The sequence below is a fragment of the Lepus europaeus genome, chromosome 7, assembly GCF_033115175.1.
Source record: "Lepus europaeus isolate LE1 chromosome 7, mLepTim1.pri, whole genome shotgun sequence".
NCBI classification, from domain to species: domain Eukaryota; kingdom Metazoa; phylum Chordata; class Mammalia; order Lagomorpha; family Leporidae; genus Lepus; species Lepus europaeus.
In genome coordinates, this window is record NC_084833.1 from 82,191,213 (window position 1) to 82,209,258 (window position 18,046).

At 45.9% G+C, this 18,046-nt stretch overlaps 1 pseudogene; it reads left to right on the forward strand.

The window, feature by feature from the left end:
• Positions 1 to 4,279: 4,279 nt before the first annotated feature.
• LOC133763868 (Y-box-binding protein 1-like) overlaps positions 4,280 to 18,046 on the forward strand; it is a 32,779-nt pseudogene continuing 19,012 nt past the window's right edge.

Genomic DNA, 18,046 nt, shown 5'->3' on the forward strand with positions numbered 1-18,046 from the left:
TCTTACATTTCACATTTTCCACTTACCGTCTAAACTGCACAGGACACAATGGTAATCAGGCTATATTGTTTCAATCCTAAACCTACCAATCGTGAGAGATGGGGCTCCTAATGGAAAGAATTAATCAGTGGATTTTTTATATTCATGGATGGCGAGATAATCTTGCTGCAGAGTGACATCGTCCTTTTGAGAGAGCCCAGCTTCTGGCTGTGAACCCATTCCCATGCGATTTCTTTCTAACAAGCCAGGAAGCTGCTTTAATCTTTAAACATGAAGCATCCTGCTTACAGTATCAAAGGTAGGCAAGTTCTCCTACTGAGGTTCAAAAGCAGAGAATAATAAGAACCCAGTTGCTAATGTCAGGCTGATGTCAGGCCTGAAATCACTTTTCACTTGATTGAGCCATTTTGTCCTCAGAATCGCTTTGTTCCGGTTGCCGAGTTTCCTTCAGCCCCTAATCGTGAGCAGCACACCGGATGCTTCCCAGCGGCTTCTTGTCAGAAGTTGGAGCCCCTGCACAGTAGACACGTTATTAATATCCAAGCTCCACGCAGCCCAGGGATAGCCAGGGAGCACCTCTGGAAGGTGCTGTAGGCTCACTCAACCTGGCTTCCCCCTAGATGCTGCCACTTCCAAGTCTAACTCAGAGGGAGCTGCCTGCTCCAGCCAGGCAGAGCCCTGGGATGCCAGGCTTTCCTTCCTGTCTGAAGGGACCAGCAAGATGCTGGGTTCCATGAAGACTTTCCTAATTCAGTTGTGCAGCCCGAGAAACCATCCTGTGCAAAGTCTCCAGCCGAAGACAGAAGTGAAGCAGAGAATGCGAACCTCAATGTGAAGTGCCGTTAGACAAAGGCAGAGCTGAGATAGACAGAGCCCAATAAAGATTTGGTGCCCCGCACCATTAGCTTGAACTTTTCATACGCATGCAAAACCAGATACGAGAGACTACATAGTATGCACTTTGGGGTGTAGTCCAATTTTTAGAATGTTCCAAAATTCCTGCCATCAGTCTCAAGCCCAATTAATTTCTCTTGTCACTAATATTATTGGACTCAAACAGTTTATCTGCAGCTGTCTTCAAGTGCAGTCCTGGAGCACCATAGAATTTTCTAGACTTCCCAACTTGAAGCATATCCTGGCACAATCATAGATCCTCCTCCCTGGCCCCTTACGTTTCTTACTTCATGGTTTGTATTCGTTTCCAACGCGTCTGCTCCACCAAAGTGCCACAAATCGATTGCTCAAAATGGCAGAAATGCATTTCCTCACCGTTCTGGAGGCCAGCGGCTCAAATCAAGGTGTTGGCAGAGGCAGACTCGCTGCAGATCGCGCTGGGAGAATCTGCTGCTGCCTCAGCAGCGCGGGAGGCTGTAGGCATTCCCTGACACAGTCCTCTGTTCTCTGCCTCTGTGGCCACCTTGTCTTCTCCTCGACCACCTGAGTCAAATCTCTGAAGATTCTTAATTGAATCCTACCTGCACAGTACTTCTGTGCTACCTAGGGCCCACATTCATAGGCTCCAGGGATTAGATCATGGACATCTTTGGGAGGAGGGTGATGGAATTATTCAGCCTACTCAATGTTACTGATTGCTAAAGCATGATTTTTTCTATCTCTTGAAAGTAGAAACTGGCTAAGAAAGGTGAATAGTGAGTGCATTCCATTTTGGCACCCATGAGGCATCCCAGGCTCCTAGGAGCTTCTGTGTTTTTTTTATTCATTTATTTGTTTAAAGTCTGGCAGTGGGGAAACTTTGTTTTTAAGATTTATTTTCATTTATTTGAAAGGTAGAGTTACAGAGAGGGATAGAGACAGAGAGAGATCTTCCACCCACTGGTTCACTCCCCAAATGACCTCAACAACAAGGACTGGGTCATATTAATCTTCTGGGTCTCCCACATAGGTGCAGGGGCCCAGGCTCTTAGGCCATCCTCTGCTGCTTTCCCAGGTGCATTAGCAGGAGCTGCATTGGAAATGGAGCAGCTGGGACTCGAACCAATGCCCATCTGAGATGCTGGTGCTGCAGGCCAGGGCTTTAACCCCCTGCGCCACAGTGCCTATCCCTTCTCTGTTTTAAACAAAGGGGCCGGTGTTGTGGTGGTGTGCGTAGAAGGTTAAGCTGTTGCCTGAGATGCTGGCATCTGGGGAATGAACCAGCAGATGCAAGATTTCTCTGTCTCATGGGGCCGGCACTGTGGTGTAGCAGGTAAGGCCACTGCCTACAGTGCTGGCGTCCCATATGGGCACGTTTGAGTCCCAGCTGCTCCACTTCCGATCTGGCTTTCCGCCATGGTCTGGGAAAGCAGTGGAGGATGTGGAAGACGGCCCAAGTCCTTGGGCCCCTGCACCCACGTGGGAGACCTGGAAGAAGCTCCTGGCTCCTGGCTTTGGATCAGCACAGCTCTGGCCGTTGCGGCCATCTGTGGAGTGAACCAGCAGATGAAAGACCTCTCTCTCTCTTTCTCTCTCTCTCTCTCTCCCTCCCTCTCTCTCTCTCTCTCTCTCTCTCTCTCTCTCTCTCTCTCCTTCTCTTTCTGTATAACTATGACTTTCAAAGAAATGAATTAATAAATCTTAAAAAAAAGATCTCTCTGTCTCTCCTCTCTCTCTCTGTAACTCTGCCTTTCAAATAAATAAAATAAATTAAAAAGAAACTACCAAATAAGACAAAATACTCAGATTCCAATCAGGTTGACAGCCTCTAGATAATTGAATAAATTATGGGAGTTTTTTTTTTTTCCAAACTACCATAAAGTTTCCTTTTGGAGGTTCCACAAAACCCTATTTAAATTTGGCCTGTGTTTGATTCAAATGACATATAATGTAAACTAAAAAAGTCACAGGCAGTGTCTAAAGGGAAACCCTACCACTTCATTTCACCATCTTTTTTGAACACCCATTCCCTTGAGCAAATAATTAATTACGTAGAGTTTCAGCTGCCTTCCAAGGGAATGAATCAGCAGTTGGTGGCATTTGAATGTTTAGATTTGGTCATACGTTCTGAATGGTTTCTAGCATGCCCTTAACCTAAAATCTATTCTGACCTAAACCACCTGGCTTGCTAACTGGTGCCAACCAAATCTACCAGATAATTATGCAGCATTGGACTTTGCTTTGGTTGGGTACACACATTTAGCTTATCTTATCAAGAACAGCAAATACAGCAATGCAACTTGGAAATGTGGAAACACCAGACCTCAGCTCCAGCACTGGATTTAAAGGAAAATGCGTAAGTAATGAGAAAAGCAATTCGGGAAAAATAAAAGCGAGGGAACAAGAAACCTTGCCAGGAAGCTGGTGAAACCTTGAAAGCTTTCCTGCTCAGCTTCAAAGCCTGCTTGCTCTGCTTGCAACCTTGCCACACCTGAGCTACTTAGCGGTAAAGTCTTTCTACTGTATTAACTCTGAAAACATTCATGTCACAAAATGTCCAGTAATAATGACGTCCTTGAGCTGCTTGCTAATTGATTGTGAAATGCTTTAAGAGCTTTATGACAGAAGGAAGGTACAATTAGTTATTATTAGATCACACAATTCAATGACTTTAAAGGGCAACAAAACCTCGGCGGCGAGGGTTTCCACATGTCTCCTGTGAGAAAACAGACTTGTCAGGCCGCCGTGCTCTGCTAGTAGCAATGTCACCTTCTCACCACGGTGGAATTTGCATATTTTGTCACTATACAAAGTTTTCTTATAAATATAGTCGGGAGAATCTCATTTTAAAGGAGATGCTTCACTTAAAATATAATTTGGCCATCATAGCTAATAACAAGGACTTAAATGTAAACGCTTTTTAATTGTTTTTAAATATCACAGAGTTAAAAGCAAAAACGGAAATCACAAGTTTAACACTGTTAGGAGCTCATCAAAGGAACACAACATATCTGTGTAGGAAAAAAAAAAAAGGTTCAGAGCTGTAAGGTTGCTTTAAAGAAATATTTAAATAGCATTTACAAAATAACCTGTCCTGTGTGAATTAGTATCAATACTGTTCTATTTTTTGTTCCCTGAAACATCTTCTCAATGAGAAGTTTGATATATTCCTTTAAGAATCATACTTAATAATAACTACAGCCTAGTTTTTATTCTAAATGGTCTGCTTCCCTAGGTCTGAATTGGCAGGAAGCGTGAGTCAGGAGCCAGAACCAGGAACGAAACCCAGGCACTCTGATGTGGGTTAGGACATCCTAACTGGCACCTTAACTGCTAGGTCCAACACCCACCCTGCAAGCCTCTATTGTAAGAGAACTAATCTCATTCATGAGGGTCTAATCACCCCATGAAGGCCCGTTCCCTTAATACCACCACAGTGGGGATTAGGTTTAGGTATGAAGTCTGGAGGAATGTAAACATTCACACCATAGCAGGGAATACCATAGCTACAGCCACCAAGAAAACTGTTGTGAGGTGAGTGCCGCTCGTCTCTCCTGCAGTTGGTATCCATTGCAATGATGTCCATGGCCATTCCACATGGACATTCCCATTGTGCAATGCAAAGGGCACGTAGGGTTTGAATCATGCCTCTGATTGTAACTGGTTGCATAACCTTAGGCAAATTATCAACTACTCTAACCCCTAGTTTTCACATATAAAAAAATGGGGATTATAATACCTGCTGCAGATTTATGAGGATTAACTTAAATAACATGTAAAACAAAATACTTCGGCACTCTATAATAACTCGCTGATCAAATGAGTGTCAAGGGCACTAGGATTTAAGGACAGGAAAAAAAAAATCAGGCATAGACACTCTTCTCATAGCGGCCTCAAATAACCTCTGAGCCACTTCTGATTCTAGACAGCAAGACTATAGACAGCTGTGGGCCCTCATAACCTTCCTGTAATTCAAACTCCATGTGATCTGCTGTGACATTAGCCACGCCCCCAACTGGATCGCAGACTTGATGGCAGAGACCTGGGGGCCACACTCCTGTTCCCAGTGAAGGCCTCTGACCTCTTACCATTAGTGAAGAGTGACTCTGCGTCTGGTGCCACTGCAATAAACTTTGTGTGCATTATCTTCCTTCCCACAGCTCTATGACATTGTCCCCACTTTCCAGATGAGAACATGGAAGCCCAGAGGCATCACATAATTGGAATAAATAATGTAGACAGCAAGAAGTAGAATCAGAATTCAGACCCAGATCCATGTGACACCAGAGCCCATTGTCACAGTCACTCCCTCCATGCCCCCTCTTCTGAGTCATCCCTGTTCCACCTGTGGGACCTGTGTACTACTCCTCACCATGGCTTTCCCCCAGAACTGCTCTCTGCCCTCTTGATTTATGATGGCTGCCAGCCTCTTCTTACCTAACAAACCTCTGGTCCCAATGCACACAGCGCAACTGTGTTACCCCCTGTGACACCACATGCATTGAAGATGACAGTTTGCCTGCTCCCTGAAGTGACCTAGTAGACGTGATTGAATTTTTTCTGTTTTCAGTGTTGTTTCAGTAGGGAAAGGACTTCTTTAGTGATGGTCATCAACTAGCTACAGCTCTCCGTCCATCTAAGAAATGTGTTTTTCTTCCATTGGGGGTCAGGGGAAGAAGGGAAAGAGCATCTCACATTATGGGCTAGATTGCTCCACCCACCCTGAATTTATACCGAAGTCCTACCAGGTCCGCAGAACGTCTTGTGTTTGGATGTGAGGTCTTTGAAGAAGTAATTAAGTCAAAATGAGGTCATAAATGTAGGTCCCAGCAAACTATTCCATCTTCTCATAGCCCCTCCTGTCAATGAGTGAACCTTCATGCTTCCCAAAGGCAGAGGAATGCATCCCGTAGTGAACAGGAAGGTGTTTTTTCAGGCACAGGAACTGCAAGGTAAGGAAGGAAGGAATAGGAGAGCACGTGTTACCCTCTTTTTCCTCCTCTCTTCCTCCCCCCTCTCCTTCTCCCCTTTCTTTAACACTCTGCTCACCAGCTAACATATTTTTATCTGAAAACAACAAATTGGAGGCATATCTGTACATATCATTACCCTCCACTCTTATGACCAGGATCAAGATCCATAACCCTACTCTACCACTAAGCCCAGACCACTACCTCAGAATCCTTTTCAACACAGTGCTCTAGGTAAACAGTCAGAAATGTCACTGGAGCTGAAATGTAGCTGCCCTGAGAGGCAGGAGCTGCTTATTGCCTTCCCAATATCTATTTTCCTCTTCTTTTCTGAGATAGTCCTATTTTTATTTAGATAAAAGCAACATTTGTCAGTTTCTCCCCTCTCTAATACCGGTCAGTGAGATAAGTAGAAGATATTGATTGGAAGACTCCTGAAAAAAGGACAATTAGCTGGAGTGTGCCATGTTGCATTCCTTCTTTTTTATTATTTGAGAGGCAAGCAGAGAGACACAGAAAAAGCTCTCATCTGCTGGTTCACCCCCAAATGCCTCTAATGGCTGGGGCTGGACCAAATCAAAGCCAGGAGCCAGGAGCTCAATCCAGGTCTCCCATGTAGGTGGCAGAAACCCAACTACTTAAGCCACCATCTGCTGCCTCCCAGGAAGCAGCTTACAGGAAGCTGTCATCAGGAGTCAGAGCCAAGATAAACCCAGGTGCTCCAATACTGGATGTGGACAACCCAATCAGCATTTTAACTGCTAGGTCAGGTGCCCATCCTCTGCCTCTCTTCTTCATCCTCCCTGCTTTCTAGAATAAAACTGATATCTGGAACTTCAGCAGCCATTCTGGATTGCAAGTAAAAGTTGGAATGGAAACTAACACTGAGAATCAAGGAAAAGAAAAGTAGAAGAAACCTGCTTTCTTGATGTGGAGCCTTCAAAACCAGCCCTAGCTGGCCTGCATCCGGACCCTCATGTGTTTACACACTGTTTGGGTTTCTTTATATGTGCTGCCAGGTCTAAAATTTATTGACACAACCTCCCAAAATAACTATTGTAAAGTGGCTTATTCAACATTGTCAACTACTTTTACCCCTTGGAGGCTAGGAAGCTAAAAATACAAGTGCCTAACTACCTTCCTTGAAACTGAGATGGCCATAAGAAATAAGCCAGTTCTAAGAAACTTTCTTAGCTCCTCTAATAATGACTCTGTCCTTTGTTCTAGACCTTGTCTAGCGCACTTGGGCCTCATTCCTTTGTAATTATAACCTCTACCACCAATGGCTCTACTCCCAACCTGTGTGTACTGATGGTCCTCTTCCCCACTTAATGCTGTATAATTGTTCAGACCTGGTTAATGCCACTCCTAGGAACATTGGTTACTATATCCTCACCCTGTCTTTTATGACCTTGTCTAAATATGATCAGAGTCGGCGAACTTGGAAGGCTTCCATAACCTTGGCAACTCATGACAGGAGCCTAGGGTGGTTACTGGCACCATAAACTAGAGTGTCAATTTGTTGGGTCAACAACAGGAGTCACTGTGCACTTGCTCCTCATGTGGGATCTCTGTCCTTAATGTGCTGTACATTTTGATTTAATGCTATAACTAGTACTCAAACAGTATGTTTCACTTTGTGTTTCTATGTGGGTGCAAACTGTTGAAATCTTTACTTAATATATACTAAATTGATCTTCTGTATATAAAGAGAATTGAAAATGAATCTTGATGTGAATGGAAGGGGAAAGGGAGCGGGAGAGGGGAGGGTTGCAGGTGGGAAGGAAGTTATGGGGGGGGAAGCCATTGTAATCCATAAGCTGTACATTGGAAATTTATATTCATTAAATAAAAGTTAAAAAAAAAAGAAAGAAAGAAGCCAGTTCTGGCCATAGAAAGCAAAGCAACAGTCTGATTATTTCAGAAAAAAATTCTCCCTTTTTCCTCCTCCTCCTTGCTACCTGGAAGGCAGATGTGTGGCTGGGTGGCTGGGTAGCCATTTGATCATGCACCAACCATGAGTACAGGTGCCAACAAATGCGACAATAGAGTGGAAATATGGGAAGGACTTGGGCTGTCTATGGCATTAAGTAACTGCACAAGCCCTGAACCGCTGGTGTCTGAACTTACTGTTATAGAAAATAAATGAACATCATTTGATGAGCTTTTTGTTATTTTCGGCTGAACACATTCCCAGCACCGTCCTATACTAGCCCTTCAATTCTCAGCTGAAGCACCATCTCATCTGAGATCACCGCAAGCCTAAGTGTCAGGTTAGCTTCCTAGAGATGCTGTAACAAATAACCACAAATTAGGTGGCTGACCACAGTTCACAAAAGCCCAAAGTCCAAAATCAAGGTGTCAGTAGCACTGATTCCTTTTGGATCTGAAGAAGAAACCATCCCTCACACTCCTTTGCTAGTGGCGTTTTTGGTGTTCCTTGGCTACTGCTGTATCACTTCAATCTCTGCTCCCATCTTTGCATTCTCTCTGTCTCTCTCTCTCTCTCTCTCTTGCTAATAAAGACAATGGTCATTGGATTTTTTTTTTTATTTTTTGACAGGCAGAGTGGACAGTGAGAGAGAGAGACAGAGAGAAAGGTCTTCCTCTGCCGTTGGTTCACCCTCCAATGGCCGCCGCGCTGCGGCCGGCACACCGCGCTGATTGGAAGCCGGGAGCCAGGTGCTTTTCCTGGTCTCCCATGTGGGTGCAGGGCCCAAGCACTTGGGCCATCCTCCACTGCACTCCTGGGCCACAGCAGAGAGCTGGCCTGGAAGAGGGGCAACTGGGACAGAATCTGGCGCCCCAACCAGGACTAGAACCCGGTGTGCCGGTGCCGCAAGGCGGAGGAATAGACTATTCTGCCTGTCAATGTAGGATTCACTCTAATCCAGTGTGATAGCATCATAACTTGAATACACCGGCAAAAACCTGATTTCCAAATAAAATCACTTCACGTGTCCTGGGTAGGACAATTTTAGGGACCACAATTCAACTCACTGCAGTGATGGGCTCTTCTTATGCTGCCCTGGGCACCTGTGCCCACGCTCTTACCCACACACCCTACTCAGTTTATTATGTTGAAGGGGACCTTAAACTGGAACATCAGCCCGAGTTCTGCTTTCTGCCATCCCATTATTTATTTTGATTCCCTAGTCCAGTTTTTCAGCTCCTCAATGACTCTATTTCTTCACTAGTAACACGGGGATAAAACAATTGTTCAATTTACATTTAATGAGAATGCCACTGTATTATGGTAAATGACATAGCCTTGGACATAGCATCAAGGTTTTTCAAAAAGTAAATCCTTTGGGATTTCCTCTCCTTTTATAAAAGTGTCATCTTTGCTTATCTCTGGTTTTCAAACTTGTGAGAATGAAAAGGAAAGCAGGAAGGACCTGGGTAGCCAGGATGGCTATGTAAAGGCAAGCAGGGGTTCTCTCCACTTTCTGCTGGCAGGGGTGTTCCAGAGGCAGCCCGGGAAGTGAATCACGGGAAAACAGGAGAGAGGCAGCAGCGTGGGCTGGGAAGAAGCCGCCTTGGGATGCAAGGCTGAGGGACCCCCCCAGGCACTTCACAAGCTGTGACTGCAAAGGCAATCTTCATCCTGAAAACTGCCTTCATAGGACCTGCTTTGCAGACTTCGGGCTGGCACTGTGGTGTAGTACGTAAAACATCCCCCTGCACCGCTGGCATCCCATAAGGGTACCGGTTAGATTTCCAACACCCACTGCAACTCCACTTCTGATTCAGCTCTTTGCCGATGGCCTGGAAAAGCAGTAAAAGATGATCCAGGTGCTTGAGCCCCTGCACCCACATGGGAGACCCAGAAGAAGCTCCTGGCTCCTGGCTTCGGATTGGCCCAGCCTTGGTCACAGCTGCCATTTGGGGAGTGAGCCAGTGGATGGGAGACAGCTTTCTCTCTGTCTCTCCCTCTGTAATTCTGCCTCTCAAACAAATAAATCTGTTCAAAAAAAAAAAAAAAACCAGAAATGTGTTTGGTGCTTGTTTACCTTAATATGACAAACACCTGCACATATCTCTCTCAAAAAATACCAAACATGGACTTGTAAAACATAAGAAAATGAGCATAGTTAGTGCTTCAATAAAAGCATGTTACCCATACCCAGATCTAACATATGCTAATATGTCTCCATATTTATTGCAAATTCTTCTTAGGAAACAAAGTATTAGGGATGAGATTGAAGATCCCTACAAAAAGTCCCAGTTCCCTTCTTTCTTTCTATTGTGTTGATGGGGGTGTGCCTCCTCCTTTGCTTGTTTGGTTGCTTTCCTACATATGTAGGTAGCTATATTAAAAAATTCCACTGTCATTTCCTACATTTTAAATTTTTCATAAGTGGCAGAGTTCTTCAGCACGTGTTTTGCTCAGTCACCATGATTTTGAGACTTATCCACGTTGCCACATACAAATCATTTGTTCATTTTAATTGCTAAATAACAGTCACGCTATTCATATGAAGAAATCACAATTTATTTTTCCACTCCCCTACTGAGAAACAATCAGGCTGCTTCTGATAATTTTCTAACATAGCCAATGCTCCAGTGAACCTTTTGCATTCCCCCTCATGCCCATGTGTGAGTTTCCCTGGATCTAGTCATCCCTCACAACCATACAACCGCTGGGTTGTAGGGTTGATGCAGCATCAATTTCACAGAGGTGTTAGGTTTTAATATCATTGAGGTCATCACTTTCTTCAATGTGACTTGAGCTTCTTATTTAAGAAATCCTCCTCTATACTGAAGGTCCCAGAAACAGTCTTATATTTTCCTCACATTTAGGCTCTAAGTTACCTGGACTTTATTTTGTATGTGGTGTGAAGTAGAGCTCTATTCATGTGCCTTCCTATAGGGATGGCTGCATGTCCAGGGTCATTCTTGGAGAAGTCCCTTCCTCTCCTATTTACCCATAACCCAGCCGGATGGCATAAGCATCTGTTTATGTGGGTAAGGCTAATCCTCAGCTCTTTGTTCTGTTCCTTTTGTTTCCTTTGAAGCCTAAATCATGTCAAAATTCATTTAGCTTTCTTTTTTTTTTAAGATTTATTTATTTATCTGAAAGTCAGAGTTACAGAGAGGCAGAGAGAGAGAGAGAGAGAGGTCCTCCATCAGCTGGTTCACTCCCCAATTGGTTGCAATGGCCAGAGCTGTGTAGATCTAAAGCCAGGAGCCAAGAGCCTCCTCCAGGTCTACCATGCGGGTACAGGGGCCCAAGGACTTGGGCCATCTTCTACTGCTTTCCCAGGCCATAGCAGAGAGCTGGATTGAAAGTGGAGCAACCGGGACTCGAACCGGTGCCCATATGGAATGCTAGCACTGCAGGTGGTGGCTTTACCCACTATGCCCACAGTGCCGGCCCCATGAGACAGAGAGAGGTCTTGTATCTGCTGGTTCATTCCCCAGATGCCAGCATCTCGGGCAACAGCTTAACCTGCTATGGACACCACCACAACACTGGCCCCTTTGTTTAAAACAGAAAAGGAACAGGTGCTGTGGCGTAGCAGGTTAAACCCCCGGACTGCAGCACCGGCATCTCTTATGGACACCGGTTTGAGTCCCGTCTGCTCCACTTCCAATCCAGCTCCCTGCTAATGTGCCTGGAAAAGCAGTGGAGGATGTATAAGAGCTTGGGCCCCTGCACCTACGTGGGAGACCCAGAAGAAGCTCCTGACTCCTGGTTTGTTGTTGAAGCCATTTGGGGAGTGAACCAGTGGGTGGAAGACCTCTCTCTCTGTCTCTACCCCTCTCTGTAACTCTGCCTAAGTTCTAGAGCTCTACAGTATGGTAAAGTGACTATGGTTAATAGCAAGTTATCATAATTTTATAAAGAACCAGAATAGAGGAGTTTGAAGGTTCCCAACAAAAAGAAATGATAAATAGTTATGGAGATAGAAATGCTAATTATTCTGCTTTCATCATTATGCATTTTATTCATTCATCAAATTATCACTTATCCTATAAATACATATAATTTTTTTCTTTTTTTTTTACATATAATTTTTTAAAGTAAGAAAATTAGGGGCCTATGCCATGGCGTAGTAGGTTAAGGCTCCACCTGTCGCCAGCATCCCATATAGGCTCCAGTTCCTGTCCCAGATGCTCCTCTTCTGATCCAGCTCTCTGCTTATGGTCTGGGAAAGCATTGGAAAATGGCCCAAATGCTTGGGCCCCTGCACTCAGGTGGGAGACCCGAAAGAAGCTCCTGGCTCCTGGCTTTGGATTGGCCCATCCCTGGTCATAGCAGCCATTTGGGGAGTAAACCAGAGGATGGAAGATACCTCTCTCTCTCTCTATCTCTCTCTGTTTCTCTCTCTCTCCCTCTCTGTCTATAACTCTCTCTCAAATAAATAAAATATTTTTTAAAAAAATAAAAGAAAATTAAATACTTGGAATGGGACAAAATTAACCAGGAATATGAAGAAAAAGCATTTTCTTTAACTCAATGGTAATGAGGCAAAAGCAAAAAATGTAACTTGGATGTAACTTTGCAGAAGGGGAAGTAACTACACTCGCAAGTGTTGAATTTATTTGCCAAAACCAAGCAGACTTAAGGTAGGGGATTTTCAAAGTAAATTCTGTGGAATTTCTGGCAATAACAAAATGCATATAATTTTATTTTCTAAAAATAAACTCCAATAATTAGAATTTAAAATCCATACCTAATGAGCAAGTACTCTTCGAAATTCTTCAAAATTCTCTGGACTTTTCTGGGCAAAGTGCTTTCTTAAGAAAAAAGTTTTAATTGGGGGAGTCAAGGCTGACCACTCAGAGTAACATATTTGATTGAGGCCGGTGCCATGGTTCAACAGGCTAATCCTCCACTTTGCAGCGCCGGCACACCGGGTTCTAGTCCCGGTCGGGGCGCTGGATTCTGTCCCGGTTGCTCCTCTTCCAGGCCAGCTCTCTGCTGTGGCCAGGGAGTGCAGTGGAGGATGGCCCAAGTCCTTGGGCCCTGCACCCACATGGGAGACCAGGATAAACACCTGGCTCCTGCCATCGGATCAGTGCGGTGCGCCGGCCGCAGTGGCCATTGGAGGGTGAACCAACGGCAGAGGAAGACCTTTCTCTCTGTCTCTCTCTCTCACTGTCCACTCTGCCTGTCAAAAAAAAAAAAAAAAACCATATTTGATTGAAGAAGTTTAATTCAAAGCCTTTATTTAATATCCATGGTCTCTGAGCAGAAAGCAGGCTTGGGAAGAGTCTGAACACAAGAGACTCTGAGATAGGGAAAGGGAGCCTGGAGGCTGAACGGCATGGCTCAGTGCATTGAAGACCAGAAATAGAGCACCCCAGAGAGGGAAAGACAGAATGAGAAAGAGAACTCTTCCATCTCCTGGTTCACTCCCAAAATAACCACAATGGTGCAGGCAAGGCCAGACCAAATCCAGGAGCCGGAAACTCCACCCGATCTCCCATGTGGGTGGCAGGAATCCAACCACTTGAGCCTGTCAGTCTTGGTTGGGAAGTTGCTTCCCCTGGTCTGTGGATTTGTTCTCGATAGAGAAATAAAAAGTCCAAAAGTGAAAGTGATTTTACTGGAGCCGGGGAGGGGCCCCAGAGCCGGCAATCTGTTGCCCCCACAGGGGCGCTGGTCTCTTTTATGTAATTTTCCCCTCTCCTCCCTTATTTATGATATATACTGGTCCCTTACCCAGTGCGTGTAGTATGGGTCGTGTTTGGATTGGCTCCCATGCTTCTGTCGGTAACTGGATCCCCACCTTTGCAGGTGGATCCTCCCCTCCTGTCTGCATGCAGGGAGGGTCAGTAGCTGGTTAATGTTTCCCATACCCTAACCTCAGGTGCTGTGTCACCCCTCTTCCTCCCTTTAGTCTATTCTAAATTGTGTTTTCTTACATGTTGTTTTGCTCTCCTCTCCCCCAGGGTAGGAATTTTCCTGGAATTTGCATAAAGTCCATTCTTTTTTCTCTAACCCTGCCTCCCAGGTGCATGAGCAGGAAGCTGGGTTGGAACCGTGGAACAGCCACGGTTCAGTCTCAGGCACCCCAAGTGGTGACTTAACCCAATGCTCCACAATGCCAGCCCCTAGGATGTTTTTAAGCTTTGATTCAGGGGGACGGCACTGTGGCTTAGCGGGTAAACGCCACCGCCTAAGTGCCAGCATCCCATAGGAGTGCTGGTTTGAGTCCCAGCTGCTCTACTTCTGATCCAGCTCTCTGCTATGGCCTGGGGAAGCAGTAGAAGATGGCCCAAGTCCTTGGGCCCCTGCACCCACGTGGGAGACCCAGAGGAAGCTCCTGGCTCCTGGCTTCGGATAAGCTCAGCTCCAGCCTTTGCGGCCATCTGAGGAGTGAAGCAGCAGATGGAAGACCACTCTCTCTCTCTCTCTCTCTCTCTGCCTCTGCCTCTACCTCTCTGTAAGTCTGCCTTTCAAATAAATAAATAAATCTTAAAAAAATAAAAAGCTTTGCTTCAGATGCATTTTCCTATTATAGTAGATGTCTCCACAGATGGCTGTCACGATCCCCTTTCCGCCATTGTCATTGTACATGCTGCTCCTGTGAATCTAGGCTGGCCTTGAGACCTGCTTTGATCAACAGACTGTGGTGGAAGTGACACTGATCCTTCTGAGCCTATCCTCTGAGAGTTTAAGAAACCTGGCACTCCAACTTTGCCTCTTGGAACCCAGCAGTCAGCAGTAATGGTATCCTCTGGGGGTAGAGAATCAGGCTATGGGGAAGGGAACAAGGGGCCCAGCACACAATCAGCACCACATCCCAGACATGAGGGGACCTTCAGGGACCCTCCAGCCAGGGTCTTCTGCCAGCTGAACACAGTGGCATACGTGAGCTGGCACGTGAGGCTGAGGGGCTGCCTGGCCTACCCATGGAACTGAGGAAAAGAATGAATTATTGTTGTTTAAGACCTAAGTTTTGGGGTGCTTTGTTACCCAGCAGTAGACAATGCAAACAATCACAGACACAACAGCTGAAATAAGATGGTGCTATTTCCCTAAGAGTAACACAAAAGCCTGTTTAATCCATGAACAGGGTACATTTGCAGTGAGAAATAATTAAAAAAACAAAAACAAACAAACAAAAAACCCTACAGACTGATCCAGAATGCCCAGAAAGTTCTAGAGGGGCCTGGGTCTTGATAGTCAAATGTAGCCCAGTCTCCCCCATCAGGGCCAGGCAAAGGAGCAACGGCTTTACCTGAGTTCCTATGCTTTCCCCTGCAGCAATCTGGTTTTTAAAAGAGAAAAGGAGAGAACAAATCATTTCTTTAAAAAAAACAAAAACAGCTTTTCAGTTCCAATCACTTTTCAAACTTAGGCAGAATGACTTTCACAGCTTCAGTCAAGTTTGTCAAAAAGTAATTTTCTACCTAATTTCCTCTCACAGGACGCAGGCCTTCTCAGAGGCCGGAGGAAAAATTTCTCTGTGACAAGGGTGAGAAGGGAACTCAGATTTCTTCCAAGGTTTCCTTCCTTCTGGCTCCTTCACACGTGTCAGGGACACCAAGGACAGGCTCTGCTGAACCCAGCGTGCAGCCTGGGCAGGGAGCGTGGAGAATCCCCTCTGTGGTAGGGCTGGGAGCTGCTTGCCATCCCTGCTCTGCTAGCCTCAGTCACGGTCAATTGCAAACAGAAACCCCGGTTTCTTGGGGGTTGTTCCACAGCTAACAGGATGAGGAAATCCAGTGGGACTTTTTGTTTACTTGGGGTCAAATGGAGGTGGAGCAAACCAAAAACCGATTTTGACGCCAGCATTATTAAGTAATTTATGACAATGCACACAAAGATAAAAATCTCCCCAGAAAAAGAAAGCAGACAAGTGAATGACTGTGGCTTCCTAAATGACCGGAACTTTTTTGTTTATCTTCTCTTTCTATGTTATTGTATTGTATTTGCTACTCCTTGGCTCCATTTTGTCTGCAACTGAAGGATGACACCACCCCTTCTAGCAACCCCCCCCCCCCAACCTTTTCCTTCGTGCCCCAATCCAATTGCAGGGCTGTCATGAAACTTAGTGATTTCTAATTACAGACTCTAATTACAGTGGTAGAAATTAGCGTGCAGAGAACAACTCGGTGCATGCACCAGCAAACTCAGACTTCTCTGTGCTGCTCTTATTGGCATTCCTGGATGCACCGGTACTGACCAGGTGCTGTGCAGAAAACCCGTGAAGGGGCTGAAACCCCCACCACCTCTGCAGTTAAGATGCACAAAGCTGGGGCAGTGTGAATGTAACAGAAAGAGGAGGATCTTCCCCAGACCCTAGACTCGGGCTGACCTGCCAGGTCCAGAGCCTACCCTTGCCACAAAGAGGAAGTGAGGGTGTTAGGTAGGAAGTCAGAAATTGAGCCTATGTGAATATGAGAAAGGCCTGAAGACCAGCACCTACTGCGGAAGCTCCAGGAGCCCAGCATCTTGCACTTCAAAGTCCTGCCCGGATCCTGATGACCTTCCAGGGGTCCTGCTCCTTCTACCTGGCCTGATAAACATCCATCCTCTAAGGTGGGGGGATGCCAGCCGGGCTTCCCCTGTCTGACAACTTCAGGGGGGAAAACTCAGAAAGGGATTTTTGGTATTTACACCCAACAAGTCCTTTGTTCAGACAAGGAGAGGGGGAGAGAAAACGGAGGAAGGCAAAACCCATCCATCCTCTTAAAAACCCCAGCCTAAATGTGAACTCGGTACTCTCTCTGAGGTTCTGTCTGGAGAGGTGCCCATCTGTTCTTATGGATGTCCCTACCCTAATAAACCTTGCCATGTTGCTTTCCACTACTCTCTGTCTCACGCCTTTACTCTTTCTTGCACGAAGACAAGGATCCTTTGCTTCTCCGGTAACAAGGGGAGAGCATGGTTGAAAAGAGGCCAAGGATGGGCCTCCTGAACTGCATCCGGACCTGTTATGGGCTGCACTGGACACTTTAATTTGAACTTTTTCTCTGTTTTTAAGACTTTTATTTATTTATTTATTTATTTATTTGAAAAGCAGAGTTACAGAGAGAGAGAAGAGGAGAGACAGTGCAGGAGATCTTCCATCTGCGGGTTCACTACCCAAATGACTGCAATAGCTGGGGCCAGGCCAGGCTGAAGCCAGGAGCTAGGAGCTTCTTCCAGGTCTCCCACATGAGTGCAGGGGCTCAAGGACTTGGGCCAACCTCTACTACTTTCCCAGGTGCATTAGCAGAGAGCTGGATTGGAAGTAGAGCAGCGGGGTCTCACCCATTGGAATGACGTCATCCCAGGTGGAGGTGAAACCAGTCTGGTTATCAAGATTTCTTAATGTAATAAGCTGTGTGGGTTCTTGCCACAAATTCAGAGAAGAATTCTGCATACTGGCTCAAATAGACCAGGCAGCATGGTAAGCTCTTTTAAGCTTTTTATTTAGTGAGGGAAATGTTTAGGAGAGTGAGGGCTCTATCTGAGGGAGAAAGGAGGTCCAGAGATTAAGTTGGGCTGTAGCAAGCAGAGAGCAGGCCAGGAGCCACACGCAGCAAGCATTTGGTTATGAGCAACTACAAGCAGCTTAGTACAGGTAGGGAAGCCAAGGCTGAGAGAGTGGGTGACTGAAGGCCACGTGCCCTGAAGGCATGGATCAACAAGGGGATCAGTGGCATCCAGGGAAAAACAAGGGAGGGGCCTACGTGCTCCAGGCCTTTTATCCACTTCCAAAGGGGCATGGTTAGTTAGTCTGATTGGCAGGTGGGCATACAGGTGGGGTCAGGTAGGGACATGAGATCACACAGGGGGCATGGTGAAGGCATGGTCTTCCAGCTCACACATCTAATCCATTTTATCCTATCTGCCTGACTAACATCAGACGCTTAACCTGTACAGAAAGCGGGCCCCAGAATTTTTTCTCTGTTAATTCTCACGACAACCCTATGTGTCCAGTATTTCTATACTCACACTATACGTAATGACTTCTCTGCCTCAGACATTCTCCTGCGCAGCCAGCCCTAGCTCCGTTCGTTGCCTCACTCCCACGCACTCTGTAGGACTCATCCCGTCGTTACCCACCTGCTCTGAGAGGGGTTCCCTCACCGCCTTCCTCTCCAGTGCTCCCGGCCTGCAGCAGACTGCTTCAGCACTGCTCCGGGCAGAGCCTGTGTTACAGGGTGTGTAGGAATTTGTCATTTACCTTTCTGTAAGACTAGACCGACCAGGAGACCCCTGCAAGGAGGAATTTCGTCTTATTCATCTGGGCCTCTCT